The sequence below is a fragment of the Dreissena polymorpha genome, chromosome 8 (assembly GCF_020536995.1).
Source record: "Dreissena polymorpha isolate Duluth1 chromosome 8, UMN_Dpol_1.0, whole genome shotgun sequence".
Lineage (NCBI taxonomy): Eukaryota > Metazoa > Mollusca > Bivalvia > Myida > Dreissenidae > Dreissena > Dreissena polymorpha.
Genome location: NC_068362.1, coordinates 9411911 through 9431201, shown reverse-complemented (window position 1 = coordinate 9431201; position 19291 = coordinate 9411911). Strand labels below are relative to the sequence as shown.

At 36.2% G+C, this 19291-nt stretch overlaps 1 protein-coding gene across 1 annotated transcript in view; it reads left to right on the top strand.

Annotated features, from left to right (window-relative positions):
- The window catches only part of LOC127841290 (uncharacterized), a 77466-nt gene that overhangs the window by 15308 nt on the left and 42867 nt on the right, over window positions 1-19291 (top strand). The window lies entirely within an intron of this gene.

Genomic DNA, 19291 nt, shown 5'->3' with positions numbered 1-19291 from the left:
CAAAACAGATGCCCGAACACGATTGTAATGTTTTGACAGACAAAATGCACTCAACTTAAACATACTGTAAAACTACAGTAGTGAAAACATGCACGGTGTATTTTATTTAATTAGTAAAAATCGCATGATATACCTTTACCGTATATATATCTTAGCTCTTGCAATGTTCACGCCCTTATTGCATGGCATACTTGTTCTATATTTTTCATTTCAATATTTTCTACCTAATGAACCAAAGTATAAATAATAAGTTATATGCACAAATAACTCCAGAAACATTATCATGAGAGCAAATCGTGTAACCATCCTAAGTCAGTAAATCAACAACCTCAACAATACACGACAATACACAACACATATGAATTTCGCTTTAAGAAAACGGGGCTTAAAGCACGTGCGTAAAGTGTCGTCTCAGGGTAGCCTGTGCAGGCTTATCAAGGATGACACTTTCCCTTTTGACAGGATTTTCTTTTGGAAGAAACTTCATTATTTTTTTATAAAAGTACATAGTGTCGTACCTGATAAGCCTGTGTCGACTTTACTCTACAATACTAAAAGTACATTCATTCAGCCCCGTTTTCCCAGAACAAGGCTTACATATGTATATACACATCACGAAATATAACACTGTTTTAACACTTAAAAGAAGCAGGTTATCGAACTGTGAGAGAATAAAAAATAAAAAATGCATATGTGTGCCCTAACAGAATGAAAACAGATGCCCGAAATCGATTGTATTGTTTTGACCGACAAAATAAACTCCACCTGAACATAATGTAAAACTACAATATTGACAAAATGCATAGTGTAGTTTATTTAAGTACAAAGCACATGCTATAATTACGTATACCTTTACCGTATTTATATATTAACTCTAACAAAATTCACGCCACTAATCAGCACATGTAATATATCATTCATAAGTCAATTAATCCACCGCCTGAACAATACAAGACAGTACACAGCACATCAGAGTCGCGCTCTAGGAAAACGGGGCTTTTATTTATATAATTATATATAAAGTATAATATAGTAAAAATTATTGCAATAATTCCTAATTCTTCGTTTCCGTGAGATATTTATCTAATAATACTCTGGTATTTTATATAAATTGATATTTTTTTATAATTCATACCAATACAAAATTAATTGTGAGTTTTGTATCGTGCCTCTTGTGAGATTAGAACTTGCGCCTACAAAAATTGCCTACTTCAATAAGCAGATAACGGCACTACGATGCGCATGCGTACTGAGGTCCTTCTAGTACATTTCAATCATACTGAATTTGCTACAGCTTCTAATTTTACCAGGCCTACGAAACGAATTCTCAATTATAACTTTTCTTTTGTAATTATAACCATAAATATTAATTTGTGTCCTTACAAACACGATTCATAATTCTTACTTATCAGTTTAACAATTCATATTAAAGAACATATTTTACCGTCTTTATCGTCGTAATGCGCATTTAAATTTTAGCGAGGCTGTTGTCGGAGAAAATCCGAGCTATTGTCCTAGCCAGCTCGTCGTCCGCCGTCCGCCGTCTGCCGTCCGCCGTCCGAGGTAGGCGTTGTGTTAAAACCTTAACATTGGCCATAAGTTTTAAAATAGCAACTTGATATTTGGCATTCATGTGTATCTCATAGAGCTGCACATTTTTAGTGGTAAAATTTCAAGGTTTACAACATCCTTCAAGGTATAGGGTCGAAAAAACAAAATCAAGGGAAGTAATAAGCTTTAAATGGACATAGTTATCTGACCTGCCCACGAATATATTTTTGTTAAATAAATCAAAGCGGCGCAGTATGCTTCATGGTGTTTCTGACAAACACCTTGTGGTAAAAGGTCAAGGTCAAGGTCATCCTTTACAGTCTACGGTACAACATACACATTTAAGGGAAGTAATAAGCTTTAAAGGGATATAATTAATCAATATTTAACAAAGCCACTTTTATATATTTGGCATGCATGTGTATTTCATGGAGCTGCACATTTTGAGTGGTGAATCTATAGTCACGGTAGTGGCTTTTAATTATTTGCTACTAAAATAGACATTTGTTAGAGACAATTATTTTCAAGGGAAGTAATTTATATAATAATAAATCCCATATTATATATTTCCTTACCAAGAATTGAAGTTCTTTTCACAGTTACTGTACAGAATTATTATGGTGATTATTTATAAATCAAATGATTGATGTGTCAAAGATTTTTTAAAATGATATAGTTATATTTTCTAGGATGTTTATTACATACCTGTGGACTTATGTCCATAGATACATGATCAACTCTGGCGTTGTACTTTTTGTAATTGTGACGAAACTGTCCAACATTTATTTATATATTGTTTGTTTACCTCCCCTTTAAGGAAAACTGTGTTATATTTAATTGATATACTTACGATTGAAAACATTAATATTAATCATAAATGGTTCCAAGTTTTTTTATGTCAAAAATGTTGGAAGTACTGAATTAAAATATGTATATTTAATATTTTTGTCAGAATCAAGACATATTATTTGGACATGTAGGAATTCCGTCAAACATGAAAAAATATTATCTCCCTTAGAATTAATTATTAAATTTATGAATAGAATACAATTTAGAATTACATTAGATTTTCATCGCTTAACACGTGATTTCTTTTATTTATATTGAGGTGGATTATATCAAACAACCAATGAAAATATTGTTTTTCATAGAGAACTTGATTACCAAAATTACTTAACATTTTTATAACATTTTACTTGTTTTCTGCTGTTGTGTTTTCTCTCTGATTTCAGGATGACAGCAGCGAGGATGTGGGGAGCCGGGGCTCGGGTTGTCATCCTGGGTCAGAGAGAGAGAACAACAAAGTGATACAGTGTTTTGTGTCATTTGTGTGATGAGTTTTTGTATTGATGTATTTATATATGTATTATCACTGTTATCATCAATGTTCCTTTGAATCATTTCAATCATAATTTCATATACTGTGTAACCCGGTCTTGGGCTCATCTCATTTCATTCATTGAATTTCATTATCACTCATGTTTCATCACTATGTATATACGCTATACCATTGCCTCATTTTCACTCATGTAGGCCATAGGAACATTGTACTAACCTTTCTTGCGTATTTAGTTTCATTTCAAAAATAGATTTCATATTATACATGATTTTTCACACTTGTTCAGACTTAACTGGATGGTGGGGTTGATGCGGGTGAGTAGTTGTATCGAAGGCTGTCACGTGCCTCAACTCCATCATCCAGGGCAGCTGTAGACTATATATCATATATATATCCTGGCGGACCATCGCGGGAAGTGCCCGTGCATGACCTGAGGTGGTTCGCTTGGAACCACATTTTATTTTATTATAGATTTTTCATTTAAATTTACAACCTTATGTTTTTCTTTTCGTTATTCTTTGAAATTATTAAGGAAGTGTGGATACATTTATACTCGTTTTATAATCAAGGATATAAACTCAATTCATAATACTTATTAAGACCCGCTTAAAATATGGATGGTGACTTTTATTTGTTAAAAGATATCATTGTGTTCTGTTTTACACTAACATCATATACACGTGCAGACGTGAACAAAGACTGGAATATTAATTAAACGTGCAGACGTGCAAAAGACTGTTTGTAAATTGTGAAAAATATAATTTTGTTTCTTATATCTTTGTTAATCTTGTTTAATATTATAATAAGTCACAATACAATTGTTATTTCACATTTAGTTCTTTTAGCGGGTACCTGGGACAATCTACACGCAGGGTACATCATGAACAAAGTTTTATGAAAAAGAAAAAATCAACTCTGGCTTTGATCTTTATTAAACCACAGGCATTGATTGTCAGTGATATCTGACATGGTCATAATATACTGTGAGACCCTCCCCCCCTTCTGGTTGGATTGGACAAAATTCAAGGGAAGTTATAAGCTTTTAAGGGAGAAATATCTTTACCTGTCAAATGATAAATATAAATTTTATTTCAAAGCGGCGCAGTAGGGGGCATTGTGTTTTTGACAAACACATCTCTTGTTGGGTCTTTAGGTCAAAGGTCAAGGTCACTGTGACTTCTAAAAAAAATAAAAATAAAAATTCTTGTCCTGACAAGCTTTCGCAGACGAGCGTGGCACCCGTTATGCGGTGCTCTTGTTTTTTAAGGGTATCAATGCAATGTTCGGCTGAATCTATGTTGTAATAAACACAGTCTTCGTTAGCTTTGATGTCAAGTAAGCTAGAAATAAGAACAGATTCGAGGGCTGACGAGGGGCATGACAGGCAATCAATATTAGCAAAAAGGCAAGTACTAGATAAAGATCAATCTCCGCTTAGAGTTGACGTTCCTTGCTCTCACAGAAAATCTCTTCCTATACAAGAAAAACCTTACCAGATTTGGTAGTATTTTATTTTATTGTTTTAAATATTATAATATGAAAAATAGTATCATTTTTTTACTTTTTGAAAATAGTGTATAAGTTAAGGTTCTTAACAAAAAAAAAGAACTAACGTAAAACAGCAAAAATAACAACAATACAATTATAGTACCACGTGGCAAGGCTATCATCACGTGGTGAGTTATGAAGGTAGGAATTTGAACAAGCTAAGCTGGTTACCGTCAAGTCTCTGCGCGGAAGTTGGATATTGTAAAATCATTTATATTCGTCGGCATGACATTTTTGTGAGACTTTTTTACTTACTTTTTTTGTGGATTTTTAATTCGTGGATTTCTTATTTTTCAAAAATAGTTGTCTATTTGAGTTGTCCGATGTGTTTATGTTAAATTATTAGATCGCCTAACCCAAAAATCCTCGAACATGAGTAATACCACACACATACTTATGACTAAACCGTAATGCAATACTGGATCCGTTTTTATAGATTTTGCTATACATTCTGTATCAGTGTGTTAAATAGTTAAGCACTTTCTTACGGAATACCGTTAGTGCCATCGTTGTTACACATTACAATCAGGAGAGCGACAATGCGACAGTGCAATAGTACGATGGCGACAATGCGATAATACGATGGCGACAGTGCAATAGTGTGATGGCGACAATGCGATAGCACAATGGCGATAATGCGACAATACGATGACGACAATGCGACAGTGCGACAATACGATTGCGACAGTGCGATAGTTAGATTGCGACAATGTGAAAATACTATGCCGACAGTACGACAACGCGATAGTACGATGGCGACAATTCGAAAGTCATATCATACTGTCGACATCGTATCATCGCATTGTCGCCATCGTACTATCGCGTTATCGTACTGTCGGCATCGTATTATCTTATATCGCCATCTTTCTATTGCACTGTCGTCAATGTATTGTCGCACTGTCGCATTGTCGTCTATCGCCTTTCTGTACACATGCACATATCTTATTTTTTCCTAGATGGAGCCACTTTTAAAAATACTTTACATTGCACCAATACCCAATCTACAACGTAATAAGAATTTGATTTCATTATAACTGTAACCTCTTTCAAAGTACATGTTAATAAAGTCATCTATTTTTGTTTCTGCAATAAAAATAGGTAGTGTACCGCAAGGCGATAGTCGTCAGTGCGATAGTACGATGGCGACAATGCGATAATACGATGACGACAATTCGACAATCGATGGCGACAGTGCCAAAGTAAGATGGCGACGATGGGACAGCATGATGTTGACAATGCGACAATACGACAATACGATCGCGACTGTGCGGTAGTACGATGGCGACAATGCGCTAATACGATGACGACAGTACGATGATTATCGAATTGTCGCCATCGTACTATCGCGTTGTCGCATTGTCACCGTCGCACAGTCGCAGTGTCGCCTTCGTACTATTGCATGTTCGCCATCATACTATCGCACTATCGCATTGTCGCCCTCTAGATTTGAATGTGTAACCACACTGGCATAAACCGTACTTTTTTATTAAGATACGATTGTTAAAACTCATGTGAGCAGCGCTCTGTGAACGGGGCTTAATGCATGTCGGTAAAGTGTCCTCCCAGATTAGCCTCTATAGTTCGCACAGTCTAATCAGGGACCAAACTTTTCGCTGGTATTTTTCGCATAAAGTCCCTACTTGGCGGATTTTTTTTTGTCGAACGTATTCGCACATGCGTTAAGACCGTTTTATATTACACCATATTTATCTTCACTTTGATATCACAGGACGCGTAATTTTTTTTTATATAAACTAACCCGAACTGTAAACCTTTCTTTTTTCCGACTCTTAGCCTCTTTTGTCTTTTAGGTGAAGTTTACTTTTCGTTTGCTGATAAATTATGTTTAGGTTTCAATCATGTTTGCAGCATTACATTAAATTCATTGCATTTACCGATGAAAAAATGTTCAATGGAGATTATGCAGATTTCTGCATGTCATTCCATATGTTTTATAAATGTTAATAGGGAATTATTTAGAAAGCAGTTGACAACAAAAACGTTTGGCAATGTAAGTACAAAACAAATGAAGTTGTTTGGCTGACAACTAAATTTATAACTTTTCACCCTTTACACATTGCTCCATATAGAACATTTGAATGTATCGGTATCGGCATCAGCAACCGGCTCAGCTTAAAACAAAAGTTTTGCATTTTGGCCCGCTCTCGGAAAACTGGGCTTAATGCATGTGCTTAAAGTGGCGTTCCAGATTAGCCTTTGCAATCCGTACACGGATAACCAGGACGACACTTTCAGACCAAAATGGATTTTTGTTTAGAAGAGCCTTTCTTTAGAAGAAAAAAATCCAAAAGTGGAAAGTGTCGTTTTTGATTAGCTTGTACGGACTGTACATCTAGCCTGGACTGACTTTTTACGGACATGCACTTAGCCAAGTTTTTGCATAACGACGCTCCTTTTACAATGAAGCCAGCAAGTGGCACCAAAATGGCGGAAGTTTGCCGTGCTGGTGTCCGGTCTTGTCCTTCAGTTCGTTAGCGTGGGACTGGGGTTTGGTTTCACCGTGATGTTACCCGGAACTGATAAGCGGGATCGACGCCAAGAAGTCCGAGGTCGCACTAATTCAGGGCTTGTATCTGTTACATGAGGAAGTGAGTGACCATCTATTTTAGCCGCGTTCTGGGAAAACGTGGCTTAATGCACGTGTGAAAAGAGTCCTCCGAGATAAACCAGTGCAGTCCGCATACGTAATCATGGACGACACCTTCCGCTTTTATGATACTTTTTATTTTAACGGTGAAAATCCATTAAGGCATAACTTGTCATCGCAGATTAGCGTGTGCAGACTGTAAAGGCTTGTCTGGGACGACGCTTTACACAGCCACATTTTATCAGAACTCGGCTTATTTACAAAACATGTGTCTTTATCTATAAACATGTATTTATTTTATATGTCCTAAGGGGCTTTTCGTAACAGAACGGTAAATAAACAAAAATATTCCATGTTGATTTTTCTGGTCCATATATACACGTTTATGTATGTTTGTACATGTATGTTGATAATAAAAGGGAAAAGTGAAGTTAAGTTTTTTAATCTGGTAAGAAATAAACAGTATAATAGCTTTTGTCTGAAATTTGGGAAAGTGCATAAACTGAGAAAACAATGAGAAGTTGCGAATGGCTTCACGTTAACGAAATTCTTTTGTGGAAAAAGGTATTTAAAATACTCCTGTTTAAGAAAGATAAAAAAAGTCCCGATAATGTGGCAATTATTTTACTTTTACATTAAGATTTGTCTTGCCTCGCTTATACTTGTGTTTGAATTGTGTAATTATATATGTTGTATATAGGAAATATATATTTTTTAGCCGTTAATAAAAAGACTAGCGGATTGTATACAGGCAATTGGTCACTTGCCGTTAATTAAAGACTAGCGAAATGTATATTGGCGATTGTTCACTTGCTGTAAATTAAAGAAAAATTATTTTTATTCTGATCATGTTTTTTGTTTTAGTTTACGCATACGTTGTAGTAATCAAACCATTTGACCAACACATTTTATTCTGGTTTATCAAAATTAATTGATCAAGTAGTTGAAAGTTTTTTGCAGAACATAAATATCCGAATGACTCTGCCGTGTATGCCGTGATAATAAGAATAACACATTCGCAAAAACATTTGGGTAATTAGAAAAGAGCAATACCTTACTACTGTCAGGTATGCATAAATACAACCAGGGAGATATACTAGTAGTTACAACAATGTGATAAAATAGTATTTAACAAATCAGCTTAAAACGAATGAGCCGAAACACAATTCTAACACAATCACCAAAAACGAATAATCCGACAAACAATTATTTAAAAAAAATATTTAAAAACAAATGACCCGACAAACGATTATAACGAAAATTAGCCGACAACGTATGTTCCGACAAACTCTTCCATCTGTTTGTTTTTTATCTACTTTTGTGAATGTCTCTGATAGAAAGGTACGGTCCCGGCCCGCTATTAAAGTGTTTTATCGTATTTTCGTATTGAAGAAATATTCGTATTTTATTCGTATTGGATTGTGTTTTCAAGTCATTCTGTGGACTTCTACGATACAAAGGTACGGCACCGGCCCCGCTATAATCGCGGGGTTGATCGTGTGCAGCGGTGGGCTGATAGCAAGCTGCTTTGCGAAGGAGTTGTGGATAATAGTGGTGTGCACCGGCATCACATCCGGTAAGTATGCGTATAGAACTCCCTTATGTTGCTTAAACCTAGTAATCTTAGCTCGATTGCATAAAAAGCTTTATGCTTGTTGTGATCATATAAGATTAGTTCAATCATAACACTTGTATAAATCGCAGAATTTAGTTTAAAATAACTTTAGATAGATTGTTTCGAAAGCTGTTACCTTATTGTCATTCAATAGAGTCCGTTTCCTGGGAAGAATCAGTACTAAGTATCGATAGATGAAATCTTTAAAAATTCAACCAGATTGGTGATCGAACCTAGAATCTCGTGATAGTCAGGGGACACCACATACACTACGCCACCGCAACCTCTTAAACCCGATGTTTTTAAATTGGTCAGTTACTTGTACCGGTGTTTGACAATTGGCTATCTCCGGTCTCCTCCTTTGTTTAAGCAATAAATCGTCTAATGAACGCGTCGTTTGATTGTCAAGTGTCAAAGATAAGATAACTCACTTTGTTATTAATTCATGCGCTTCGTACGAGTTGTTCTCCTTGAAGCATCAATTTATTTGCATAACGAAAAATCGGATACACTGAACTAAACAGAAACTAATAATACGTCACACCGTTTGACAGTCTATTTTCAAATACAGGAAAATTGCGAACATGATGATGAAAATAGCATATCAGTTTAGAGACGAGACCAGATAAGTTAAAAATCAAACCAAATGACTCAAAGGGTTTAACGCCCCGGTCCCGTACTTCTTTTTAGACTTAAGAATGGTGTGATATTCAATAAAACTAGCCCATATTTTTCATACATTAAGGCTTACATTGGTGCTCATATCATAACATATTGTTCTTAATAAAGAATTATATAATTAAATGCATTCAGTACCACGTAAGATTTGACTTTCAAGAAGTTTTAGTACGTGACAGTTTTAGAATATTCTTCTTTGAGACTTATGTCCTAGAGTCGGTTTGTGAATACAGTCCCGGGTTACGTACCTTCAAGGTATTATTCAGTACAAAAGATAGGGCAATGTGCTGTGGTTATCTGCTGGCCATTAGTTAGCCGATTGTTCTTCACTATTCTTTATATTACATAATTCGCGTCCTTAGAACAGGGGTCTAATGCCATATGCGGCCACCGTAGCTACAGACCTGACTGCGGGTAGCTCTTGACAAGAATATTTGGGTGCTCAGCCGCATATGACATAAGACTCCTTTTTGCATGACGCGATAACATGTTGACCAATAGTACCAATGTATAACCAATAATATCATGTATGGGATGTGTTGTAGCTAACTTGCATCTAACCAATGAGCACATTTTGTGAAAACATGGTTTAATGCATATGCGTAAATTGTCGTTCCAGCTTAGCTTCCTTTAAACGAAAACTTCCATAAAAGCGAGCAGTTTCGTCAGATATTAGTCTGTGTAGACTGCAAAGGCTCATCTGGGATGACATGTTGCGCACATGCATTAAGCCAGTTTTCGCATAACGCGACTGAAATACTGACAGGTATGGGGCTGTGAACTTGCTACCTCGCGGCCTTCAGTGTACACCCTGCGGCATGATTATTCTTTGTTCCAAAGAGTATTATTTCACGGCGAAGGAAGACAGTGCAAACAGTACGTTATCAGATTAAATGGTAATCGTAACACTTCGTCCATCTCCGGAGTCTCCGTTAAGAGTGCTACGTTATGCAATAAAAAGCCGGTTGGATCCAGACTCCAGAGTGAGTAAATGGAGGCGGAAATAGCTGAACGATTTCCGGAAATTACCGATCATCAAAATCGTCCTATTTTAGCACTTAATCTAATTTTTTAAAGTTTAAAGTTCAATGTCATTATAGTATATTCGTTTAAAAAATATTATTATGTTTGTGTCTGCACTTATCTATTTCCGTTTAAAGGCTCATAAAAGGTTATATTGTTGTTACGTTTTTGTTTAAATAGCTGATTTTTACTAAAAAAAGCACTCCAACGAATTTTTTTGACACTTTACGTTTTTTACAGCGGGGGTTTCGGTTATAACAGGGATTTCGGTAATTACGGGGATTTCGGTATTTCTACACAACGGCAAACAGCGATGTAACTAAACCGAATATTTGTGAACAAAATTGACTTGGGGGACACTGTATTTTGAGCTCAAAGCAAGTTGTATTGATCATTTTTATGGTAATTTCCAATAGCATATAGCTATTGTTTATTGATAACGTTCATTATTAAAATATGCAAAAAATATTTTAAAATCGGTAATAATTACAGATCGCCACCTTTTATGAGCCATTAAGATACCTCTGATGATACTTTCGAAAGGTGATAAGGTCGAGTCAGGCAGAAGGCGGGGCTTATTAGGCATCGCTGACCTTAAAAATGACATCGTTGTTAAGGAGTAGTAGTTATGTTACGTATGGAATAGTTACTAGAATGCCCAAGAAATGCGAAATGACGGAATGTGTATAACGGGGAATACATCATTGAGTCCCTTTCTGGGAAAACCGGATTTAATGAACGTGCGTAGAGTATCACCCCATAGAAGCCAATGCAGTCCGCAGAGGCTTTTCAGGAACGAAACTTTACGCTTTTATGGTAATTTTCGCGTAGAGAAATTCTCTTTAAAACGATAATCTAATCTAGATGACAGTATCGACCCAGATTAGCATAAACACAAACAAAGTTGTGACGAGGCTTCACGGACATGCATTAAGCACGGTTTTCCCGGAGCGCGGCGCATATATAATGGCGATACTTATTTACAGCTAGGGCGAATAAATAATGGCAATACACATTTACAGCTAGGGCTTCTCTATTACATAGCACATATCGCATTTGTTTAAAATACATCGGTATATTTCTTTTAACAAGAAAAAATCAATATTAAAAGATGGCATACCGGTTGTACTTGAAATCCAAATTAAATCATGATACATAAAGATAAAGGTTACATATCACAAATTCTCAATTGTGTTTGTACGTCTGTAATATGCTATGTCTTTAATTACTAATAGGCGGTCGACCAACGTGCGATGTTACCCTTTGCAATGATCTCTCGATATGGATTCTGATGAAGAACTGTGTTGTTACCCTTTGCAAGGATCTCTTGATATGGATTCTGCTGAAGAACTGTGTTGTTACCCTTTGCAAGGATCTCTTAATATGGGGTCTGCTGAAGAACTGTGTTGTTACCCTTTGCAAGGATTTCTTGATATGATTCTGCTGACCGTCTGATGTTACTCTTTGCAAGGATCTCTTGATATGGATTCTGCTGAAGAACTGTGTTGTTACCCTTTGCAATGATCTCTTGATATGGATTCTGCTGAAGAACTGTGTGGTTACCCTTTGCAAGGATCTCTTGATATGGATTCTGCTGAATAACTGTGATGTTACTGTTTGCAAGGCTCTCTTGATATGGATTCTACTGACGAACTGTTTGCTAATAGCGCTCACGGGTCAGTATTTGAAGGGACTTGTTCACAGATCTTTATACTTTGGAAAAATGTCATTTAATTTGTTTGCTTACTTTATTGTTATTGTTTTAGTTGTATTTATTTATTGTTTTAAATTGTATGTACTAACTAAAAGTTGAATAAAATATATTGCCTTCAACGGCATTCGAACTCGAAACCGCTGAAAGCAAAACTAACACGCTTTGCAGGCTTTAAGATTAAAAAGCAAAAAATAAGCCATATGTTATCACTCAACATATTTTTCCAAATTATTGAAAAAACTCGGTATAAGCACTTTATTTTTAACTGGTTTCAAATAATGATAATCCATTAAGGAACAACGTTGAACAACCCAATATATAATGTCTATTGATTTCATCTACGTAAATCGCCAAACAAATAGTTTCAATTTCATATTCCAGATATATTGAGTTTGGCATAATCAATTAATAAATGTACCATGTATGCTCATTAATTTTAAAGTCCCTGAAAGCAGTAGTAAGTTACCGACATTTGACCCTATGCTATTAGAAGCATAGTCTGTCTTCAACTTTCTACTTTATTTTAAAACGCAATGACATATGTGTGATAAGAATGTGTTAACACAACACTTTACTTACGACCTATATGAGATGAGTAATAATTATTATCAAAATCTCGTGCGGTTGATAAGCGATCAACAACTGACAAACAATAAAAACAACAACAACAACGATTGTACCTGTGTTGTCAATTTAATCAATAAGAGACCAAAATGTGTTGGTTTAAGAGTGCACACTTTTAAAGGGGTCTAGTCACGTTTTGGTAAATTGAAAAAAATAAAAAAAAATAGTTGAAGAGTCGCTAATTGTTCGTTGTAGTTATGATATTAATTGAGGTTAACACGATTTAATATATGCCACCGTTATAAGATACAATGTAGTTACTAGATAGTGTTCAACAGTCCTCGTTTATATTTATGGTTTGGTTTCAAGATTTAAAATTTAGTGTTTTTATTTTAAAAAAGTATATATTCGCTTATAACATCTGTTTTAACAAGATTATTTTGATTCGGTTCAATATATACATGAATAGCGAAAGAGGCGAACGATAGCGACAAACTTTATCACCTTCGAAAAAGCAGATTCAGTCAAAGACTAAGCACTACAGCGGCCCATACGCAGTGAAACGTTGGGTTCCTCGCCCGAGGTCCCTAGTCGGCGGCGTGCCTACTAAAACGCCAGTGCCCAGCCAAGTTCACTCGCTGTGCAAATAATAAATGATATTCAATTTGTTAGACAATGTCAAGCCTTTATTCAGAACATAACATTGATATCAAAATTGACTTTGTCAAGTCTTTTGATAAGACTTAGTAAGAACGTAAACAAATATTTTGTCACGGCCTCACGTGGCCCCTTAAAGTCGCGGGGCCCATAGGCAGTTTGCTACTCTGCCTTATGAGTAATCCGGTACTGCCCCCATTCATTTCATAAACCCATCCCGAGCAGTTTTTTACCGGCAGGCGACGTTGAGGCTTGATTTAATGTGGACATTATGACGTCACGAGGGTTTGGCCGCCAAGCCGGTTCTATTCTTGAGTTAATCATAGGCGCATCAAACTTTCTTGGTAGAGTCAATGAAACTATTGGGGGCTTTAAATTACCGTAAGTAACCATATCCTATTTGCAGCGTTTGCAGAGTATCAGGCTGTGATACCATACACCACAAGCATTTAATGATTTTACAATCTGTATTATTCCAATTCAATACTCTAGTTAAAAGTGGTATGCCTATGTGCTAGTAAACCGATCAAGGACAAACTATACATATCCATCTTAACGTTAACTATGCGCAAGCCATGCGTTTTTCAGATCTGGAAATATGAGAAGGAAGTTCGATATAACGAAAAAATACGAAACGGGGGAAAAGTATTCCTCATGGAGTGTGTAGTTTATGAACCATTACTTAAAATATTAGCAACTAAGAGTAAAAATGCTTGTAGTGTTGCTTACCTGACAGGTAGATCAAAGCTAGTGGAACAATCATTATACATACATATGAAAAACTGTAAGTCCAGATTTACACTAGTGCTATTATAGTTCAAAAACGACATCTATACACGGCAACCAGACCGCTGAATGTCATGGTTTTTAAGATATTAATGTCAATTGTACTTCAATTATATTTGCATGCATTTCATGTAAGGTGTTAATGTATTCAAATTTTTCATCGAAAGTCAATCGTCGTCGCGTCATCGTACTTTCAGTAAAATCTCCATCATAGCGCACTAGATATGCGTATGCCCGTTTATCGCGGTCGCCCACGCGCTTATCGCAAATGTGCGAGACTACTACCGGCATCACCAATTCGCACACTCCGGCCCTCATATACGAGGAGGCTGGGCATGCTCGGTACCCTGGCCATGAGTCTGGTTAACCTGATGTACGGGTTCGGGAACGTGTTTCTGCAATATCATGGGCGGTAAGGTCAAGAATGAGTCTCTTTCTGTGAAAACGGGGCCTACTTAATATGCGTTATGTGTAGTCCCAGGTAGCCCGTGCAGTCCGCACAGGCTAATCCGAGAAAAGACTTTCTGCTTAAATGGTATTGTTTGCTAAAGGAAGTTTCTTCCTACGTTGTTGCGATAGTTATGTCATTGGGGATTGTGTTTCCCTGATAAGCCTGTGCGGACTGCACATGCTAATCTGGGACAATACTTTACGCTCGTGCATTAAAACCTGTTTCTCAGAGCGGTGTGTGTCTCCACAGACGTTGAACAAATTATATGGTATGTATGTTTTTTTTTCATTAACTGTTTATTCCCACTGAAATATATATATATATATATATATATATGAGTTAATTTTACAAATATAATAAATCATGATCGAATGTTGCCCAACACTCAAACTGGAATACACAAAAAACTTAATCAGTTTTGGCCTGATTTGTAATCGAATGTCGTTGCTGTTTTGTTTCGTTTCACCAAATTTCTGGAATTATAATGCACTATTGATCCGTTACACCCAAAATGTAAATACCAGTTTTAATTACTGTCGCTTAGTGGGAAGAACACAAGAACGTACACAATTCCATTTCAGTTTGCGTTGGGATTTATTTTTGCTGATCAAACTCTAACACAACGTTAAACAATGTTCATAACATATTTTGAACAACAAGATAAATATAGCAGCCTAACGGCCCCGCGACAACAAACTTGTGACCTATCTACTCGTTTGTCTAAAGTGTACTGACCTCCCATTTTTTGTTACAGTGACATTTGCTAAAATGGGCCAAACATGCAATACTAAGTTAAGTCTGCCTGTAGGGAAACTACGAATGAAATTTCCACAATAAGCTCAATTGGTAGATCGCAAGAACACATATCCGTGGATCACGGGTCGATCCCCGGTCATGCTTCATGTTTGGTGATTTCTCATGGTTTTTAAGTAAGGACAATTGCAAATTACTGACACATAATTACGTACACTAAGTACTGAAACACATGAATACAACATTCATCAACACTATTTACCGGAAGCAGTTTTGTTTAGTTTATTGAAACATTTAAGCCTTAAAACAATATCAAGAGAGGTCTTTATGCACGTTTGCTATATATAAAAGTTTAATCGAAATAAAAATCGAAATCGAACTAAAGACCGTAATCCAATTTGTCTGTTATTTACGTATGAAACACAGCTAGTCCGCCCGCAAGGCCCTAATATAATAACAAGGATTTTCAACTTCGTTAAAAACCTGGTATTAACTTGTCTCTCTGTTCAATTATGATACAACACGTTACGACAGTTTATTGTTACCTCCGTTTTAGAACTTATTCGCGACACACTCGGTGACTACACTATGGTGTTTTATATCGCCGCGGGTGCCGCTCTGTACATGGCGTGCAGGAGTCTGGCTGCGATCTGCTATGTACGGCGACGAGAAAAGGCTTCATCGATAGTAAAACACGTCGAGGAGAGCATCACACAATAAACAAAGATAAACTTGATTATAATACTATATAACATAACATACGATTATTAAAGACACCTTACAGTCGCCTGCTTAATTAAGTGGCCAGAAAAGACTGCCATCAATGTAAAACACAGCATCAAATACGAAACAAATGATAAACTAGAACATACCATTTAAGTAGGAATGGTAACGAATATCCGGGTAAAGTATCCGGAGAGTAAAAGAGGACCCGAACTCTTGATTGAACGAAATTTCCTCTCTTGTTATGCACAATATTTTCTATAGAGTATATTTCGACGTATATCTGTATACAGTATACAAGAACTCTTTATAAAGAGCATCGTTGTCACCTGCTGAATGATGTGTGCAGAAAGTTACGAAAGGTATCATCATATATTCTAAACTTGAATATAATGTTTAAGTAACATCGCATTCATCTGCCTAATGAAGTGTCCAGAAAAGTACAGACGTAATGAAACATAAGCAGATATCGTTGAAAAATTAACTTGACATCTATAATAATACAAACTGTGATGGTATCAGTGCCGTGCCCTGCGTAATACAGTGGCCAGTAAAGATTAAACATGTCGTTATACGGACAGAGGATAGCGACGCATGACGCATGTGACTGAAGTTACATGTACAAAAGCATTTACTAAATAGTACTTTCGCCAGCTTTATACAGTGGCAAACGAAGACTGCTGGCATAGCGAAACAAAGCGAGGATTACGTCACAAGCGATAAATGAAACTGTAGTTGGATAAATGAGTGTCGTTCTGCGAAAACTGGGTTTAATGCATATGCGTAATGTGTCGGCCTATATTAGCCTGTGCACTTTCCACATTGACTTGATATTCCTTAAAAGAAGAATTCCTTAAAACGAAAAAAAAAACATCATGGCGGAAATATAATCCCTGATTTGCATGTCGGGACTGTACAGACTAATCTGGAACGACACTTAATGCACATACACACAGCTCAGTTTTCCCCGAGCGCGGCTCACAAGTTAACACGCCTCTCACGTGGAGCGCTCTATACGACGCTCAACAGTGTAGTTGCTGTCAGCTTGATAAGTACATAGCAAAGACTGCCATCATAATGAAACAACACGAGAATAAAAGCGGATATCTTATAGAAACAAAAACTATTTTAAGTGGGTTGTCCGATTAGCGAAATGGTTGGTTCAAATGCATCTTACATTTTCGACCCGGATTTTTAGCCCCGTTCCCTGCTTAATTCAGTGGCAAGTAAAGATTAAACACGTCATGAAACTTACAGAGGATAGCGACGCATGACGCAAACTGAAGATAAACGTAAAACAAAATCATTAACTAAATGTTACTGTCGCAAGTTAATACAGTGGCTAACGAAGACTGCTGTCATATTAAGGATAACGTATAATAATGTCATATAAACTCATTTAAGTGGGCTGTCCGGTTCGCCTAGTGGTTGGTTTACATGGTTCTAACCTAGTTGACCTCGGTTTAAGCACCGTTCCCGGAAGCACGTGGGTTCTGTAGGTGGTAACCACACCGGACAGGTGGGGCCTCATCCGGGTACTCCAGCTCCCTCAATCAACCGACTTTACAAGATCACACAACTCAATTGAAAATATTGTATTGATATTTAAATAAATTGCAATTGCAGCTGTTATTCATAATTCTTATCACTTCAGTGTAGTAATGTTATTGGGAATTAGTGCTTCGGCACACTCCGGGTCCACACATACGACATACTTAGGCGCAAGGACATCATACACTTTGAAATACACACACACACACACATGTTGTACTTTTAGCGAATGTTAATACGCTGGTGGTCAAGATAAAAAAAATCCCTGCTGTATGCCATTTTCGTTATATGAGCAACGCTCTGTGAAAACAGGGCTTAATGCATGTGCGAAAACTGTTCGCATGCAGTTCGCACAGGCTAATCAAGGACGACACTTACCTCTTATATGAAATATTTTGTATAGTAAAACACACGAGGATACCATCCCATATAATACAGTGACGAGAAAAGACTGTCGTCATATTAAAACACAGCAAGGATAGCATCACATATTATAAAATAACTTATGATTAACTAGAAAATACAATTTAAGTGGGGATGGTAACGAATATCCGGGTAAAGTATCCAGGTAGTAAAAGAGGACTCGATTTATTGATTAAACGAAATTTCCTATCTTGTTGTGCATACTAATTTCCATATGGTATATATCGATGTAAATCTGTATTCAGTATACTAGACATCGTTTGAATAGCATCGCTGTCGCCTGCAGAATAAAGTGTGCAGATAGTTACCGATGATATCCTGATATATTGTGAACCGAAGTTTGTTTAAGTAACATTGCAGTCAGCTGCTTACTGAGGTGTCCAAAAAATTACAGATGTAATGACACATAAGCAGATGTAAACTTCAAATATATATATATATATATATATATATATATATATATATATATATATATATATATATATATATATATATATATATATATATATATATATATATATGTGGGGTCTCCTTCGGGTACACCGACCTACCAATATTACACAACTTAATTGACAATATATATTTGAATAACTTGGCATTGCAGCTGTCATTCATAATTCTTATCAATTCAATATAGTTACTTTACAAGGATATCACAAACTTCGAAATACACACACACACGTGGTACTCTTAACAAATGTTGAATACGCCGCTGGTCAAGTTAACATATCCCTACTGTAAGCCATTTTCATTATACGAGCCACGTTTTGGAAAAACGGGGCTTAATGCATTTGCGTAAATTGTCGCACCAGATCAAGTGGTACTTTTTACCAATGTTGAATACGCCTCTGGTCAAGTTAACATATCCCAATTTTAGCCATTTTCTAGAACTTCACTCTAAATTCATGCGAAACAAGGAACATAAGTAAAAAAACTATCGGACTATCTATGGTTACATGTATATTCACAACGAGTTGCATGCAAAACAATTCGGACAAAAGAATTCAAGAGGATGATCATTTTTGAGGCATTATAAGGAAGTAAAAATAATTATTTTCCGGTTTTTTAATTGTCACCAGAAAGAATGCAGGAAATTTTTAAAGATTTGATGTATGGGATATACTACGCTCGTTTGAGAACGCCATACAATTATTTTGTTTGACGGTTAACTCATTGCTTACAGAAGCCCGTGTTTCAGTGAGTGGTAGTTTTTGAACTCCTGAAGACAAAGGCAATAAATGTATTTTTATTGTTGATAACAACTTAATTAATCACGATTAAAAAAAAATATCATAAGTAAATTGATA